General features: G+C 39.8%; 1 protein-coding gene across 1 annotated transcript in view; it reads right to left on the bottom strand.

Annotated features, from left to right (window-relative positions):
* Nucleotides 1-14,601, bottom strand: part of tanc2a (tetratricopeptide repeat, ankyrin repeat and coiled-coil containing 2a) — a 104,967-nt gene extending 90,366 nt beyond the window's left edge. The window contains exon 1 of the mRNA XM_079456585.1: nt 14,334-14,601. The gene's annotated coding sequence lies outside the window, so the exon portion shown is untranslated. The remainder of the gene's footprint in view (nt 1-14,333) is intronic.
* Between the last annotated feature and the right edge of the window lie 5,484 nt (nt 14,602-20,085).

Below are 20,085 nucleotides of genomic sequence, written 5' to 3' on the forward strand. Positions count from 1 at the left end.
CAGATTATCAATTAGCGGAGACTTCATCAGATCATCGGTTGGGTAGGACAAACAAATTGAGCATCAAATCCATCTGGCCTTAAAGGAACAGTTCACCCAAAACATTGTTTTTCCTCGCCCTCGACTCCAAATCTGTATGCGTTTATTTGTTCTGATGAACACAGAGAAAGATATTTGGAAGAATAATTTTAACCAAACAGTTCTTGGCCACCATTGACTACAATAGTAGGAGAAATTGCTTGATAAATTCTTAAACATTGGAAGACAATAACCGATATGTGGCCGATATACAGTATCTATATATGAATAGAAAATTCCTTAAGACTGAAACGAGAGGAAAAAAGTGTGTTTATTTTAAAACATTCACTGCAGAAAACAAGGTAACCATTCGCCCTCCGCCTGAAAATCATGTACCAAGCCTACTTTACAACGGTTAACGATTCTTTAACCTTCAAACTTTTCTGGTATATTTTTTTTAATAAACTTAATATACATTTTCTTCTAGAGCAACCCAGTAAAATGTTCTTAATAGCCACATGTCTAACAGGTCTCAATGGAGAAAGCAGTCTGATTCAAACAATATGCTTTTGTTCCTATAATTTACACATTCATAAATACTGTACCTACATCAACAATGTTTTGCTAAATTAACTTACTGCTATATCACAACAGAATGAAAGTACTGTACTGTATTTTAACTGTGAGCAGCGTGTAGACTAAGAACTTTAACCAGAGGAAATGATGTATGATTTATCGGCTATAATATATCCGGATAAATTTTAATATCGGCCGATAACCTTAAAAATGACGGTTTATCAGCCGATACCGATATGGCAGATAGTTTATCTTGCATCCCTAAATGAAAACTGTTGTCTTATATGTTAACAGGTATTAATGCAACACTACTGGCCACAAAATGTTGTGCTTGTAGCCCAAATCATTTTAACAGAAGCTGTCACTATACTGTCAAACAGCTTTGGTCTTCTGAACATTACACATACAAAATATGCCTCTAATTTGGCAGCACAGAATGCAAAAATGGGAGACTTACTTACAGTAAACAAAATTAGCAAAAACCCAACTGGTGTCCAGGTAATGGCACAAATTCAGTCGCATTACTGAGTGGAAAAGCGATTATTAAAAATGCTTCAGACAGACTCTTCAAATCAAGCATTTGTATTACACTTTACTGTGTGGTGAAGTCAACTGAAGCTTTGGTTACGTCAAGACAATCAGGAAAAAATGTGTGTCTGTGTGAAAAGCCTTCCAAAGGAAAACAGGGAATTATTTAGGTCTCGTTCCCAGGACATGGAGTTACAGATTGCTCGCCTGAGGCAAAAGAGAACAATGGCGTGGGGGATTTCTACAGCCAATAAACATTGAAAGTGTGGCGTTTTGGAAGTGGGCTCATGCCCCAAACCCCGCCTCCTAAGTGACGTCTCATTACATCAAATACTCATTACTGCACCAACCAGGCATTAAATTGCAATTTCACACCCAGGACTGAACAACAATGTAGGTCAATCTTGTACCTCTTGTGTGTGCAGTGGGAAGGTCAAAGGTCACATGTCAAGATGAAAGTTGGGTTTCGTCAGGAAGAAATTCCTTATTACATCAATTTCTCAGATTTCTTGTGTAAAATATGTTTTTGTTGCAATCGTGCATTTTTGTTGAAGTTGTCCAAGATGCCCAAACTGAAATCTCTAGAAACAAAAGCTGTGACCACTTATGGTAAACATAACTCTTTACCATCAGTCAGTATGAAATTCCAAACATTTCCTAACAATTTGGGAAACTTTGTTTCTCGCTCAGCGTCTGGTTTAACTCAAGAACAGGTTAGTCAACAGAGATCATGTCTTGACGTGTTGAGGATGTAGGAACTTCTAACCGCATGGACCAAAACAAATAGTGATGACACACTGTGGTAATAGGAAACCGCTAATCCGTCAATAATTTCATAACAACTCAATCATCTAGTGCTCTTGGCAGTCAGTATTGTGATATCCCGTGTCTAGTCTGTATACCACACCTGAACATCTTCATTGTCATGCTCGGTTTCTACATCTTCTCTGAAAAGTGATACATCTACTCCTGCAGGTGTGCAAACGTAACCAGGCCTTCACTCTTCCATAGCTTGTTTGCTCTCAGTTTTTGATCTTTTTGAATAAGCAAAATTTATTTAATATAAATACAATTCATTTTTTAGGAATGGTAAAGACTTTGTAAAAACGTCTGGGCTGTAAGCCTGGTTGCTTTTGGAAGGGATCATTCACCCAAAAAGTTGTATTTGTATTATTTGCAGACTTTCTTGTCTAAATCAGGCAGTTACGCAGTTTACATTTATTGTGTAATAGGTCAAGCAGGAGTTTGTTGTCTAGAAAGGAAATTAGTCATGTGACAAAAATACAGATACGGCGATATTTGAAAATGCACGAACCTCAAAATGACACGCCCCAAAACGAGTGATAAAAGTCACGAGGTTTACATTAGGTTAAATGATTAGTTTACTCAGAAAATTCCAAAACATTATGACTTTCATTCTTCTGCAGAAAACAAATTAAGGTAATTCGAAGAACGTTGGTAACCAAACAACACTGGCACACCGCATTAACCTTTATCATATAGACACAAAACCACAGAGACTTTTCTCAAATCTGTTGTGTTTCACATCAAGAAAGAGTCCTAGACAGGTTTTAAATGACATGAGGGCGAATAAACATTGACAGAATTTTTATTTTTGGGTGAACTATCCCTTTAAATTTTTGTTATTTAATCAAACAAAGAATTTGGACAGAACCCATTTTATGACTCAAAATTATTTTTAGCTTGACATCACCAGCCCTCATTCACTTTCAGTATGTGGTAAAAAAGGTAAACTACTCCTTTAAAACTTGCCTTAGTTCCTCTTAGTTGCCTTGCAGCCCGATTTGTCCCACAATGATCTGGGAGGTATTTCTCTATGGAACAGTGAGTGCTTGTCTGAGATGTCTTCATTTCTAGGGATAGAGACGCCTCTACACGACTCAATTACTGTAGGAACTCATTAGCATGGCCATTAGCAGGCGTCACTCCTCCAGGCTGCCGATTCTCAGTTTTATCAACTCTGACCTTGGATGACATTAAGTCTTCAAAATAATGTTGCATAGAAAATAAGCCTCTCTTGCCAGATGGCAGTAAAGGGTTTCACCATCAGCACAACAGCTCTAGGAAAGGTTGTTTTATTCATTGCAAGGACAAGTCAAAAAGAGCATTTAAATACCTTCATTTAGTGAGATGAAAGAAATGCGCTCATCCAACTTGCATGTATTTTATCCAATGAACTGTTTGGAGCGGGTGATGCGCCTCAGGTTGTTATTTGTTAATTTTAAATAAGGACATTTTGAAACATATGTAAGACTAAAGAGAAATTACTATAAGTATTAAAATTTGCACATTGTTTTATTTCTATCCATCATCCAAATGCCCCGCCCACAACAAAATCTTATTGATCTGACATCCCACTCCACATCAATGTACATTAAATATAAAATATCCTTTTACTGACTTTAATATTTCCCTTCACACATAATTTTCACTTTAAATGTGTTGAAAAGCTGCCAATGTCACCCTCGGTTAAAACACCGTAAAGATATAAGTTACACCTTCATCACATATTGGTACAGTGTTCTTACATTTCCGTAAATCAACCATCATACCGGAGGTAGTGAGAGGGAAAAGGTTCAGTTCGCCCAAACCCCCTCTTCATTTCGAACTCAAACCATTCAGGTCTCTGTCTCACGCTGGGCCACACCGGGCAATAGATGCTGAGCCAAGAGTATTTTTAGCCATCATAGTGTGCTGAAACAGTGGAGAGCGCTGTGCCCTTGCAAAGACAAACCTCACCCAATTTCTCCATTCCCTACAGAAATAAAAGGGTTTTAGAGGGAAGGGAAAGCTGTCACATCTCAGGAACATCGGACATTAGATCAAACATCTCTATCTCTCTTTCTGCTATATTCATGACCGTATTTCAGATTTTCTGAGGATATCAGCATTCAAAGCGGACTTCAAAAAGTTCTTCTAGATAGATATCCAACCAAAGAGTGTTTTTCTGCAGAATGGAAATACTAGTGTTGTCAAGTAATTAAAATTCATATATTAAAATTTCTGTATTTTTATATAAATATTTGTTACATATACACATGTAATTTGTATTTGTGTGCGTTTATTACTTTGTGCGCACAGTTTAGACGCATTTTATCTGGGGACCTCGTGTGATTTAGAAATTGCCTCTCCACATCTGTATCTCATGTGGCCCGAATTAGCACGGATAAGTGAAGCCTGTGATTTTATTTAAATTTACGGACTTATATCCCGGATATGATGGCAAGGCTTTGCATAAAGTATATATAGTTGTATGATGTACAATGATTTATGACCGGATTTGTCAGCATTTAAGACCCGTGTCCGGGGATCTTCTGTATGGTTCACATTACGGGAGTTTCCATGAGAGATAACAAAACTGGAGACCCCGGCCAAACGGCAGGTATTGAAATGACCCATCACCCGAAATAATATCAAAACACTGCCTCCATTTGCACTATTTGGGTCGGTTTATGTTCTTATTTGTCTCGTATTGTATCATCTGCCATGTTATCTGTGTATATTATGCGCTACTGATGTGCAGTGAAGAGTCTCACCAGTGCACCGTCACAGGCCACGACTCAAAACATCAGACACACATCACCTGCAGTAGCAATTACAAACTGAGATGGCGACAAAGAGGCCAATTTAAATGCGTCTTTGATCTCTCCATGCTCAAGTAGGACCCAGAAATGACAGTACTATAGAAGATGTGGAAATGCCCATTGACTTCTTTTAACCACACTACAGCGGCTAGAGACACAATTACCACTTCAAAAGTGGCCAAAATGGGGTTCCCTATCATGCTCCACTGTGCTTTGATTCCCTTGCGGTCTTAAACGTTAAATGTTCCCCCCATGGCACAGAGATGAATTCCACAGGCTAGAGTCGGTGCTAGTGGGGGAGGATGGTGATGATTTGAGCCGGTCCAGATGTTATCAGCCCTTGGGGCTCATGCTGGAGAGCCCAAGTAAGAATCTTCAGGTCTGGCACGTAGTTTAAATATACACGCACACACAAACAAACACAAAGGCAAAGAGAGGCACGCGCAAACACAACACATATACACACATTGCTCTATGAAGCGCATTTCAGCTTTATTAGACCAATGTGTATGAGAGCCTGAAGGTGGCCATTAACAACTGTGCCTCTAACTCTCTCTCTCGCTCTCTGTTTGTCTTCCTGTGTGCCCCTCTTTGTTTTTCACTTTCCTTCCTTCTGTTCTCATCCCTGTGATCGCATAGCATCATTCATAGTGTGCAAGTTAAGACACAGTTCGACCAAAAAGAAAAATTCTGTCATAATTTACTCGCACTGCATAGTCACTCGTCGTCAACGTTAAATCGGTGTGACAACCTCACAGCAACACTGTCAGGCACGGATAAATAGAGAGACATAAAGAAGAAAAAATGAAGTAAGTTTGTGGATTTAATATTGTCATCAGCTCACTACACTGTCACAGGAACCCATCATGCTCGATAACATCAGAAGAAGAAAATAAATGTGTTAAATAAGAAAAACTACGTCAAAAGTCTCAACATTAGGCTAGCCAAAGGCATATTACACAAACATACATACATGTAACAATTTTTGTAGCACAGGCCAAACAAGCATACATGTAGCAAAAGTATAAAACATCTGTTATCATCTTTAAAAACCACAAATGCAGGTCATCGCATAAAAGCACGGGTAATGAAAAAGGACATGAATGTTATAAACAAATGGATCAATTAGGGCCATATCATTTTTTCTTTACCCATTCTTTTATTGTTCCGTGTTGTCCATCTTTTACTCTACAACAGTAATATATTTGTCCAAATAAAATACTGTAGTAGCCTGTACTAGCATTTACTAGGCCTATAGAAATCTGCAGTCAAATTCCTTTTTTTTAACCTCACTATAGTAAATATTAAAGTGTACTACAATTTATCAATTTACAATAAGAATACCACAATTTGCTATATCAGATAAGAACACTACAGCATTCTTTTCATTTGACCGTTTAGGCGTGTTTTATTTTGATGGGTTGTCGTGAAGACGTTCCCACAATAGACGCTTGTATAGTTAAGTGACGATAGTTTTTCTCAAACAGCGATAACTGTTCAATGCACCTGAAATAAACTCAGGGCAACACAAATCCATGAAAGCATGTAGCATGTTAAACTGTGCAACACATTCACTCATACACGCGAAACCGGCATGATTTGAAAGCGGACAGAGCTCTCTGCTCTCGCAGTGTTTCAACCAGTGCTCGAATTGAAGGGGGGCTGTGGGGATATGGGACCCCCCCATAAGGCATTAGGGACCCCATATGAATTAAAAAATAGACTAAGGGGTCCCTCAGATATTTGTATATGAGTAAAAAGGATAATGATAAATGTGATTAAATTAATGCAATGGATATGGTACATTATGTGAATTAATTGTTTACAATATCTTATATTATGTTCATGGGCTGGTTTTCATGTCTCTTTAAAGTTGAAATGCCCCGCCCCACATCTAAAGACCGTTAAGCGAAGGACATCGTTGACATGACGTGTCCCTCTGGTGGGGCTAACTTCAGCTAAAAAAAATGGAGAACAATAAACCTCCACTCGCAGTCGGGAAGACTTCCAATTTGATTTAATTTAAAAATGTAAGGCAGCTTTTAAACAAACTTTATAAGGTCTAAATAGGTGGAAATTTCTTACAATGTAGTCAATTTTGAAAATGTTTTGCCACATCTTCTAAACCATAAACATGGAGTTTGAACGTCTTTTCGTAGCCTTGCAGACGGATCGTACCGGACACATTTTGACGGGATTCTTGAGGGCATTGAATTCAAAAGCATTAATCCACAACAAGAATCTAAACAACTATGTTGCGTCGGTTATGAGAACTCATAAATGTTTCAGGTTCATCCATGAGGTAAGCCGAGTTTCCTTTGTGCGAGCTAACAAAGGCAGCCAGAAACATTTATTGAAGCTTGTGTACACAACGTACAGCCATTTTTTTACTCTCCACCACCTCCCAGGCACAGCGGCACGCCCTAAAACACACACACACACACACGAGTGTGTTTTATCACCAGCTTATTTCCATAGTCTCCGTCGTCACCTGCCGCTGCCTATGGGGCATTTTAATCGTTGACTATCCAGCATACACGCTGTGTTCCCAGTGAACTATTTTTAGCATTTCACCACATACCATTTTATCGGCTTTGCAGCACGTTCAATCATTCTCTTTACCTCTCAAATAGCGATACACTGATTTTTTCCTTTCCAATCGTTCATTCCTATTCCTCCTCTCTTGATCTCGCACTTGTCTCTTAGTGTTTCCTGTACTCTCCGCCACTCCCTCATTTCTCACTGAATGCACGCGTGGTCTGCTCTCGGGGTTGCGTTTTCTCCTTCTCAGTTAGACACTCATTAATAATCCAACGGAGTGCAGGAATCCACCAGTTCCTATGAGGGACAGCAAGACTCCTGTAAAACTGCCATTTGAACGTAGAAACTATTAAATATACGGTTAAACAGGCATCAGAAATTTCGCCTGTAGATTCCAATTGGACGAGCCGCATTTTCCGTGGTTATATTTTGATAAATGTCCACATTTGACCTCAAACACCATATTGTGTGTTTTTTAACAACAAAAGTTCTTTGTAACAAAGATGTTTAAAACGTTTTTTTCATCTGCCCCGCGTACATTTTTTAGTAATTTAAATATAATGGTCAAGCTAATGCATTTTTTTATAAATGTCCACCTGGGACAACACATAACAAATTAATGTGTGCATTTCTGTAATAAACAAAATATCTTTGTAACAAAGATAGTAAAAATGATTTGCCCATAATAGAACATTTGGTTAACCAACTTATGATTTTTAGTAGCTTAAAAATAATGCATTCGTAACTGTTTTACGAGGTGTTTAATTTGTATGAATTCGTACAATTTAATTTGTACGTTTTTGTACGATCCACTTAGTATACTAAATACGAAATTAATTAAATAAGATCAGATTGATTATTGTTATTTTTTAGTTATTATTGGCCACTGGAAATATATATTGCCGATATTGCGATATTTTTTATTATCGGCATCGGTTGATCAATCTTCACAGAAGACCACAGTAAATGTGTGGCTAAAAGGGCTTTACTACAATTCTTTTTTATTTTAAAATAATATCTAATTTAAACTTTTTTATTTTTTGCCTGTGAATTTCTGACGGTGTTCCCTGAAACATCAACGTTGTGAAGGGAGCTTTATGAGTGCTACTAGTAAAAATGTACAGTAAGACTACAGCCCTGACAAGAGCGTTCATTCACTTTCTCTCTCTCCCCACCATGAAAGAGAATCATCATCTAATCTCAAACGCACAAACCATTGGCACAATGCCGTATCACGGAGCACCCTTGCTTATCTCCGGCAGGCCTGTGGTTTCGGAGCAGAAGAGGCTGATTAGTCTCTCTCCCACCGAAGGAGACAGAATGAGGACACGGAGGGTCTGGTTCTTCATTCCGCACCATAATAAACAGCACAAGCTGCTCCAGCACTGCAGGAAGGGGCGGAGCATCAGCACAACCGAGAACATTAAACATGAGCGGAGCAAAGGCAACGCCCAACTTGGAACAGCTTGAGGGTAAGTAAATGATGACAGAATTTTCGGGTGAACTTTCCCTTTAAGGCAGCACATTTGAGACCCATAATATCCATGCAATTCAATTCAAACATTTTAATCCAGGCTTCAGATGCCTGAATCGTACGATAAAAGCTCCCATCATAGCTTTCTAGCATAACTTCATTATCCAAAGCATTTGGGCTAGAAGAGTTTCGCAAAGCCAAACTCTCTTCGTGCAAACAGTGACAACCCTGTTAGCTTATCACCCATTGTTATACACATGGTGATGATATAAAGTACCTCGTCTGGCCATTTCCCAACGGAGATGTGTACAAGAAAGCCATAAATCAGCCTGTTCACGCTCACACAGTGAAACAGCTGTCCGTTCGAGGATCATGTAAACCTAAGATTATCTTCAGAGGAAACAGATGTCTTACGGTAAAAGAGATAGTGTAACACTTTTGGCTCTTTAATAAAGAAAACCTTTCTGGTGTTGCGTGGAACATACTTAGTGGCCGTCATCATTTCTCCTAGCATCCAAAGTGCTGTTCCTTCATTAGGCATTAGTTGGACAAGGAAGAGGTGAGGGGGTCTTATTTCGAAAACAATAACACTCATGCCTTCTGGGAGAGAAGGAAGGTCATGTCTGAAGGTTATGATCACTACAATAAACATTAAATCAAGCTTTTATTTCTTTTTTTTCTAACCAAGCAAGGCTTCGGTGTAAGAAATGCATAACCATCAAAGTTTCGCTTGGGTTTTTGTGACCAATAATCTTGAAACATGTCATGCACAATCTGCATATTAACCGAAACAAACCCACATCACAAAAGTCATAAAATGCAAAACAGGCAACGGTTTAACAGCCTCTCCCCACCGCTTCAGCACAGGGCAGTTACTGTGTCCTCCTGCAGAAGGGGTCAAAGGTCAATGGACAGACATCTGCCTCAACAATGACTCTGAGTGTCTGACACAACAGGCCAGCACCGATTTACAGCGTACATGTTTGAAAACCCTCCGCGTCTCCTTTCTGTTCTGCTTTATTTACTTCTTGTCTCAATGGCTGATTGTGGAGCCGTGGTCCAAACAAAGAACAAACAGCAATGAATTTTTCATCATTGGATGGACGACGGCCTTTGTTTGACCAACAGCCTGAGTCACACAAGTCAGCAAAAATGAAACGCACAGTCAGCGAATGCACGATAGCATCCAGGTATGACATCATTTATGCTATATTATACTGTATATTTAATACTACTGTAAGTGTTATTTAAGTATGTAGGGATAGTTCACACAAGAAATAAAAAAATGAATGTCACTCCACTCCTGTTTGACTTTCTTTCTTCTGCAGAACACAAAATATATTTTGAGATTAAATGAAATGAAAACCGTCTTATTTACTTTTATTCTTATCCTTTATTTAAGAATTAATTTAAACAACAGGGCGAGTAAATGATTGTAGAATTGTAATAACATTGTATACGCAGCACTTATTATATGACTGTCTAAAAAAATATATGCAATTGACCTGCAGATTTCACAGAATTGTAAAGACAGTATTGTTAGCTGCAATTTAACTTGCAAAATACCATGGAAACTTTCAGCGTATAGGTGCAAACAGACATAATCTTTAAGCTACTGTATATCACAACCCCCACAGTATGGCTATAAAAATAACTCTCATGCAGAGCAAAAAAACAGCTGGAGCTCCGAGTCGAAGTTATAATAGACTTCACACTGCACAAAGCTTCTTTGGGTGGTTGGTTTCATTCACAGTGAAAGCCTGTCAGATCAGAGGTGAATCCTGCAGATTTTCCAACACACAACGCTGCTGCGGTGCGCGAGAAGCACACAGGCGCACACTCGATGCAACACCATGCCAAGAGGGAGATGGTGCGTGCAAAACAAAGAGAGGAAACTGAGTCAAAGAGCCATCATATCGAATCAGAGGGCTCTGATCACACCATCCATCGGAGGTGACAGTACCGTGGTCCTGGTCTTCACAGGGGCATAACTCTGTCTCAAACATTAGCGGTGATGTGCGGATGCTAAATGATCCATTCTCTGAGGTGTACATCACGTCTGGATTATTAAAGGTTTCGTCGCAGCAAAAAGACGTAAGGCACTGTGACAATTTTTGAATGGTGCTTGTTGAGATGTGGTGCTCAAACAGGATATTCAAGTTCAAATTTGGCTTAATAAATGCTTTGCAACGGTCTAGTGAAAGTGATTTGGATACAATAGTATATAGGACAAACTAAGGTAAAATTGACTCAACGATTGCACTCAAGTGCACTCAACAATTAAAAGGTTTTATTTGACAGGTCAAATATGTGTGGGAACTGCAGGGTGTCGATTCTAAGCAAACAAAGATAGTCAAGCCTGCAAATCTGACTCTTTAAGCAAATATATCAGACCAATAATGTGGCTTCAGTTAAAGGTACTTGTACCCACACTAGTTCCCTTGTGAACTAAAAACCAGCTCTTGCTTCTGGGCAACAATACATTATTAAAGTCCACATTTTCATTTTTTAGGTAAATGTCTACTCATAATGATGAATCTGTAGCAAAAAGGTTTGAAAATGGAAACCTATTAGGGCAACACGCTGCTATTACATTTTACTCTGAACCAAGGCTACTTTTCTTCAGTCATATGCGGGCAATGAAAGCATTTGAGTCACTTCGGCTTAAATTTACACCTTGCTTATGTATTCCTGCAACAACTTTTATGGGTTTGGATGGTGCCTATGGCTGCACACGGAGGTGTGAAAAGCTCCACCGTTAAGCAAGAAACCCATTACACAAAGAGCTCATTCTTTCATATGGATTTTTACAAATCAAGGACAGTTTAAACCCAAGTCGCCCTGAAATCTCAACAATAGCAACGCACTGGGGTTTATCTTCCGCCACCAGCACAAACCACCCGCTAGGGGAGACAGCAGGAAGTGCCTTGGGTATGAAATGGGAACAAAATAATCTAGGTGTTTCCTTAATGAATACTCTCTTGCGCCCGGTCTCCATGGAACACATTCAACAGCGCCAGCCTGAATGCTGGGATGAACCGACGGAGGACAATGGCATGGCAGAGGGCCAAAACAAACGTGGATTCTGCAGGTCCCGATGCGTGTTTGATGGACCAGACATCCTCAGTCACTGTTCCAAATTAACATCAGATAGTGCTGAACGCCACTGAAAAACAGGTTCATTAAACCCTTTCCACGAGATTGCATGAGTGAAATAAGAAAATAAAAGTCATGTTCGCTTAGACAGCAATGGGGTTTGGGGTTCAATCGCTGTAAATGAACCAAAAGAATCCCCAAAACATAGCAACTAGATGGCTACTACACTTTTACTATAACTAAACCGTGGTTAATTTTCATAAGGGAAAGAGATGTCTGGTATCTGACAGGTCTGTTTCAGCATCTTTTGTACGGCTTGGACATAGTGGCGACTGAAACATTAAGCACCAAGATGTAATTTTTATGAACAGATCCCACACTGAAAGGGCAAAAATGAACACGTCATGGGGCGCTGAACTATGAAGCGTGGCGGTAGATGAGGCAAGGCGATGTGTTTAAATCACCGTGGGTCTCCGCAGCTGCACGCCACACTAAGCTGCCCTGCATCTGCTGCTTCTCGCATAATTAAGGTGACCCCGGTCTGAAGAGACCAAACGCAGCCCCTTCTTCGAAGTCTCCGCCTACTATTTCACAGACTTCACATAGCTAATTGATCAAATGCACAGAGGGCATTAGCAGTAGGCGCACAAACACTGACTGACCCGCACCCAACCAACAGTCTGGCTTATGCTCATATGGCAAGCAGAGACGGACAATGTGGGCCTGGGCGAGCGCAACGGAAAGGAAGAAAACAGACCCTATAAAAGATCCCCATAGGGGTGCGGAAGCTTCAAAGGGACGAATGTTAAAAAGCAACACCTGGCACGCTCGGGTTTGTGGTGACCTGTTGCCTTGGCAACGGGACCTCAAATCCGATACTCAAATAACCAGTGGATGATGCTGGATGCTGTTATTAAATGATGCCAATGGTATAAATAGATACGTGACCCGTTGATGAAATTATCCAATATATTTCTTGGAGCCACATGGAACGTAAAAACGAATTCCAGATCAAACTCAGCGAGTCCCGTGTTTCGACGGTTGCCAGAACTTCACGGCATCCTTCAGTTGCGTAGAAGAAAGCAGGTTTAAAAATAGACACAGCTCTAAGACTTCATCTGAAGAGAGCGACGCTATTTCACATTCGGGGTCAAAGCAACACCTTCAAAAATTAACTTTGGGAAAACCAATTTAAACAGTGTCAAATCTATTAGTGCTCGCCGGCCCTTCGCGCTCTCTGACCGCCCCTGAATTGAATTTCACATGTTCTGCGATGGAAATGAAATAAGAAAATATACCCATGTCCAATACGTCTCCTCTTAAAACAAGAGCAGAAGTTCTCCTACTTAACCGGTGTTTGGTTAAGCACCGACGGGTCTATTCATCTTTCTCATACACGCGCCCGGACGACCAGCCGTTGAATCAATTTGCAGCGTTTAATTACGATCTGGTGATTTTCTCACTGATGCCCCCCAGACCAGAGAGGAAATGTCTCACGTGTGCTCAGCGGAGATCATTTCCTCCGCAAGATCTCCCGAAACCCAGACGGCGCTGGGAAATCCCAAATCACTTCACAGCTGCTATTATAGACGGACAATCAAGTTGAAATTAACATTAGGAATACTAATCGCTCATGAGAACATGACTGTAAGCCTGACCACACGCGTTTTTATTCAAACAGGAGAGAAAGACAGCCAATCATGAACCAATTAATTATCCGGTGTGTTGGTTACATCCAGAAAATGACATTTGGAGAAGTGATAGCCGCTTGGGAAACAAAACACCCAACACGGCCCAACCAATCCAACCTCTCCATCTGGTCTAATAGTAATGTTAAGCAAATTCGATGGCAAAAGATCAAAGGTTAGCTACCTGCAGTCACACTCGCTGAAAGCGGGTGGTAAGCGGGTGATCTAAAAGATATGGCAATCCCAACATGCTCTTCGTGCGCAGTTTTGCTTTGAATTACCCGCTCCGCAGATATAGAGAGATCTGCTTACCCGCATAGATTATGCATGCGTACGCAATAACTGCACGAATGCATGAAATAATAATGGATGCACAGAAGGACAGTTTCCAATACCTCTAAGGTTCAAGCCACCGCAGTCTCAGCAAATCGAACATCGTATCAGGAAATTACGAACCAGGCGAACTTGAAAGGTCACTGAGATGTGTACACTACATTCGCAAATAATAACAGTGATGCGCAAAGTGTAACGCACCATACGTGCCATGCGTCTGATAAACGCTGTACGTCGCCAAATGCAATAGCGTTTCCGATTAGATAATCAGACATGCGTATAAACACACAGAGAAACGTTGATTTTAAAGGAGGACAGCTGAAGCAAAGTCTCTTGTATTTGACCAGCGGACGATAAATACCGCGTGGTGATGTTCTGCTTCATTGATTCGCGGGATGAACGGATCGAAAACGACGCGTGGTTTCACGCGAATACGGACGATATATCTTATAGTCATCGTACGATGAGACCTACCCGTTGTTTCCTCTCGGGTCTGCTGCGGTGATGTCCGTATAACCGCTGGAGATAGGAACACCTAACCCCGTCGTGCTCTCCTGTTTTCTCGTCCGATCCCGATACTCGTAACTCCCGGTTATCAGTGTAACGAGTGATGTCGATTTGTTTTGCGCGATTCGCGAGCGTGGTCCTGAGGCGGCCGCGGGCAGATGGACCTGTATGTACAAACTGTGGCAACGCGATATTAGTTGAAGAAGCCGTGCGCGTTCTTATGGCGCCCTGCAACAGTCTCTGCGCATGGTGGGCGGGGCTATATTGGAATATTCATGAGGGGGAGAGACCGCGTCTGTCTTCTGTAAAACACGTCTGGCAAAGTGACCTAAACCAATTGTGAAGCAGTCTAAATGATATTCTCTCTGTGATATCACATGTTTATTTTAAGCCAAGCATCGGTTTATTTTTTTAGCGTTTTGAGTGGATTTCTATATAAATAATAATCCCATTTATGCACACTTAAGTCACTTGCACTATTGTTTATTATGTGTTCATAGCCACCTGTACATTAATGTTCATAGTATATAGCCATCTGTATATATTGTTCATAGTACATATTTTCATAGAACATACCTACTGTAAAATGCTTTCATAGTCCGTGCCCACTGTTTAATATTTTCCTTATATTGTATTCTGTGTTTATTCACTGTATATCCTGCACTTGCTAATCGCACTTCTGGTTAGACCTAAACTACATTTCGTTACACTGTACTTGTATATGTGTAATGACAATAAAGTTTAATCTAATCTAATACCATAGGATAGATTTTGCAAAAATTTGTAGTTTTGTCTGTTTTGTGTTGGAATCTATTAAATGAGCGACCCTATCTCATTCTGTTCAGTTCATGTCTGTGGGTATCAAAGCTGACCTAATACACATCGTTATTTTTGTAATGCTTTTTAAAGAGAAAGAAATATTAAAGGATTAAAATCTCATCGTTTATTCACCCTCGCGCCATTCAAACCCTGTACGTGACGCCAAAAAATATATATTTATAAATGTCTTCCTGTTGTCCATACACCATGGAAGTCAATGAAGGCCATTGTTTGTTAGCCTATACGATGATCCTTAAAATATCTTCTTTTGTGTTCTGCAGAAGAAAGAAAGTCATACTTGTTTGGATTGACAAGAACGTGAGTAAATGAGGAGATATTTTTCATTTCATTTGTCAACAATTTAATACAGCTCTGAAAGAAGTACTTGGCATTTCTTAGAACATTTTTGAACTGTTCATTTTAATCATTCCTTTCAGAATATGATGACTAAAAAAGAATATTGTAGAACATGAAATGGGTCTTTGTGTGCTTGCAGAGAGAAGAAAACTTCTGGCAATGATCTTGATCAAAGTTCGAAACGCTACAGAAAGTTCTTGGTGGTAACTAACAGGAAAAAACAGCCTCGAATGGGAATGTATGAACACGGGGTCATGTACGTTTTCTTTTATTAAACAAAACATTACCAAAAATGCACACATCTGTCGTGGATGTTAAAACTTCTTCACGAGATGTTGACTCATTAACTAATGTTCTATTTGCATCCCATTTTCCATAGCTTTCCTGAAACATCTTCCGTGTTAGTGATCCACTGCTGGCACACTTGTCATATCTGATATCACAATACAAGCATTCATTCTGAATGCGCTCCCACAGAGAGGGTTCACTTTTCTACATTCTTCAGAAACCCCCTATTTAGAACACAATGAACGCACATGGACTTGCCAAGCTTTCTTTAATAATCACTCTAATTTTGGTCTCTCGCTCTCAAAGTGCAAGTACGTGTGATGTGTCCTCAGAAAAGAGAACAATTAGATTTTATTAATAGTTTCTGCATTCATCTTTCACTGTGATATACACGGAGACTCAAGAGTAAGCACCTTCATAACCTCAATCAATAAACAGAGATGCAAGAGCAAATATGAACAAAGATCTGTAATCTATAGCCCAAACCATAATAATGTGACGTGACGCAACGCAGTATGCATTTGTTTTTATTGTGTTCCAAAATTGTTCACAAGGAGAAAAAAGCACAACTTCACTTTGAAGAATATGCAGCTGAAATGAGCACCGGCACGGTAAGGTAGGGCCGGTCGAATACACTGGACGAAGCATTAACAAAGAAACGGCCTAATGCGAAATAGATTAGATTTCCAGTTGCTTAGTGCCAACACTTAATTGAGTAAAAGTCTAACTGCTCTGATTGATATGTCGTGCGGATGGGTTTGCTGGCAGACGGCACTGAGACGATATATGCGGTGGAAGAGCCAGTAAATGGAAGGGAATTTAATGCAGCAAACAAAATGTTTCCGATCACATTTCGCTGCTTTGCCCGTCTCAGATATGGCAAGGCTTCGGCTGTTGCAGATTTCATGCGGTTAGCTCTTAGACAGGGGTGGGTTTTTAACAACTCTCACAGAGGAAATGGTTTATTGTTCAGTGGTTGGTCTTTGTTCATTTTTTTCAAAGCCCCAGTTGTTACATTTAAAGGAGTCGGGCTAAAATGAACGTTTGTTTTAAATGTAATGCAATGTGTATGCACGATTTAAGGTTCAAAAACGCTGTATTTTCCATATACCGTACATGTTTGTATCTCCTCTTCCTCTCTGAAACACGCTGATCTTTTAAAAATCTGGAAAAGCGAAGCGGCCAGTTAACCAGTGCGTCGGGGGGTTGGTCGAATACTGCAAGCGTGTGACAGAAATGTTATGCCTCTTACCATATTTGAAACATCAGGTTCCAAAGCAATTGTGCTGACAGGTACACCCACCTTACTTGTGTTTACATTTGGGAGGTCTTAGTCAAGTCATATCACGAAATGACGTACATTTGTGAGGGTGTGGTTACACAAGGCGTTTCAGGCAGGTCTGGGTGAGCGTTCGGTTTTAGATAGAACGCATATTTTTTCTGACACTTTAACGTGTCTAATATATGCATAGGCAACTTATAACAAACCAAAGACTCATAAAAATACATAATTCGCTCCATATGACCCCTTTAACCATAATTTCCTTTTAAACTACATTTAAAAAACATAACCAAAAAATGAAAAATTTGTAAAACTGTCTACTTGCTCTGTAATGTTTTTTTTATGAATTAATTATATATTCTGATCACATGATTTTTCATTCCTAAAACCACCACAAAGGCCCCAAACACCTATGATCTTTAAAAGGTGCCATCGACGTTGAAAAATCTTCAGATGATACTGAGCTGTAAGGCACAAAACCAAGTAAACAGTATTTGGTATTAAATAAAAAAAATGTGTTTCCTTTTGAATTTTATTTTCGAAGAAAACTGTGTTGTGTTGCTACGCATTTGCTAAGGTGTTCTGGTGCTTCCTTATCTGTGCACCCTTATCCTTATTAAACAAGCACTCAAAACAACAGTTTTAAAGCCAAGACATCTGGATAACAATTATTTAAACAACTTCATTAAAGGCACGGTAAACAATTTCTATAAGTGTTGTTATTTGAAATCGGTCACCAAACACACTACTACCCAAGAGGAAAACACCCATTCCTGCATTGCTCCACCCTCGAACGTTTTCCTGCCTTCCTGAAGATTTCTGAAACTTGATTTTGTCAGTGTTTCAGGGCCTGTTTCTTATGTGTATGACACAAAGTGTTTTATTGGGTATAATAAGGAAAGGACATTTTTAATTAAAATATCCGTGATTATTATTATAACTATTATTTTGAGTCAAGAGAAAATTGAAAAGTTGATAAGACACATTCATGAAGATATCTACACTTTCTCAATACACAGCAGGAATCTTTGCCAACAGATGATTTATGGAGAAGACGTCAGTAAAGTCGAAGGTCAGTAAAGTATATTATGAAAACAGGAAACCCGATAGGTGGCAAATGTATAACTAAATTGCAGTAAAAATCCTTCTGTTGCTATTAACACGTCTCTGGGCTTTAGAGAACAAACTTTGTGCCAAGTACTGATATGCAGCTCCAGCTCACAGACAAATTCTATAAATGCTGGTAAATTGCTTTTACGGGAGATTTTAAAATACAAGCGAAGCTCAGATGCACGCCGTATTAGCTCCATGATCCACACTTTCCAGAATGTGCAAATGAAACTCAAGTCTCCCAGGAGGCCTCATCCACTCAGCCAAAACTATTTGCCAACATCCAGAAGAGAGGTGTTCCATCTCCATTTGCAGAGGTGCGTATTAAGTAACCGACAAACTTTTTGACATTATGAGGTCACAATGCTTCACCTGTAACAGTCACATTATATTACAATGTATAGTATAATGCGATGGGTGAGCACAGAGTTTACCTCATGCATCATTCGGAGGGAAGAGCAACCCACCTGCAAGTTGAAAGAAGGAGACGCCTGTTGCAATCTGTATGAGCAACTCTTATATTTTTTATATAATATTTACATTTTTTATATTTTTGGTACTTGTTCTAGTTATTTCTAGTCTGAACAATCCCAACACTCTAGCAAAGGTTCACACTTTCCAACCTGATGCCTCCGAACACGTAATTTGAGAAATGACACAATGAGTCTTCATAAACCTCAAACAATTGCTTATCAATAAATGCTCGAGGCTACATCGAAATGAAATCCCCCATGTTCAAGCTCCAAAGAGCTGCCTGTGCTCCCTTTGTACAATTAAACAAACAAACAAACAAACACACACACACACACACACACACACACACAGGGGTGTCACCGAATTCTAGCTTTTGATCAGCGAGGAGATTTCACGTTGCAGTCGACCAAGACTGCCATTTCGCATAGATTATTAAACATGCAAGGGCTGTGATTTTGTGAGGCATTTATTTTCGTGCTCCACAATCCCATGGGTGCCAAAAGCAGACCGCCCCGGTGCAATAATCTAAATTGAATTTCCTTTACGCAAGATTGCACGTGCCGTGTTGTTTTTCCACCACCCCTGAGCAGGCCTACAATCTCACTGGGTGTCTATCTATTAATCTGACCCTGGGTCGATTGTTCAATTTCAAGAGGAAGGAAACGGGATCTTACCAGATCAAAACAGAAGTTACTAGAGTGTTTATACAATATAGACACATATACAATGTAGACGTTTAGTCTACCAGCATCCTCAGACTGTACACATGTTCTAAATATTTTGGCAGTGTGTATATCTGACTCCCGATCACTTGGTATTTAATGAAATGTGGGATGCTGCTCTTTGTGGGTGTCAGAGATAGAACGCTCAGCAGTCGCTGCAGGCTGCATTGCTCCCTCCGGCCTGCGACTACACTGTGCCATTGACTCCTCCTTAATCGCTTTTTCTGGATTCGCCAAGTCTGCTCACAGCAACCTGCATGACTGCCGTCAGTGAGACCGAAAGATCAATACAATGTGAGAGATAGTTACAGTATGATCAAACGCTTTTGCATCCAAGAGCAACGAACAATCGTCTGATTTCTTCCGGATGTTAGGAAACGGATGTGCACAGTATCTATAATAGAGTCTGTCACATATTGGGAAATGATTGACAGGTTCACATTAATATTAATCCGTACATACACATACACGCAGGGCTGTAACTGGGTATCCTGGGCCACTCAACTTTATTTTGTTGTGTATTGACTGCATTATTGTAAAAGTAAATATTCTTTTCATTTTTTCACCCTCATGTCGTATTAATTTTTCGACGGATCACAAAAGATATTCTATTACACATTTCCCTTAAATGGGGGACATATCACACAAGCAACTATATCTGAAATTT

Source organism: Barbatula barbatula (genome assembly GCF_947034865.1).
Source record: "Barbatula barbatula genome assembly, chromosome: 5".
Taxonomy (NCBI): Eukaryota; Metazoa; Chordata; class Actinopteri; order Cypriniformes; family Nemacheilidae; genus Barbatula; species Barbatula barbatula.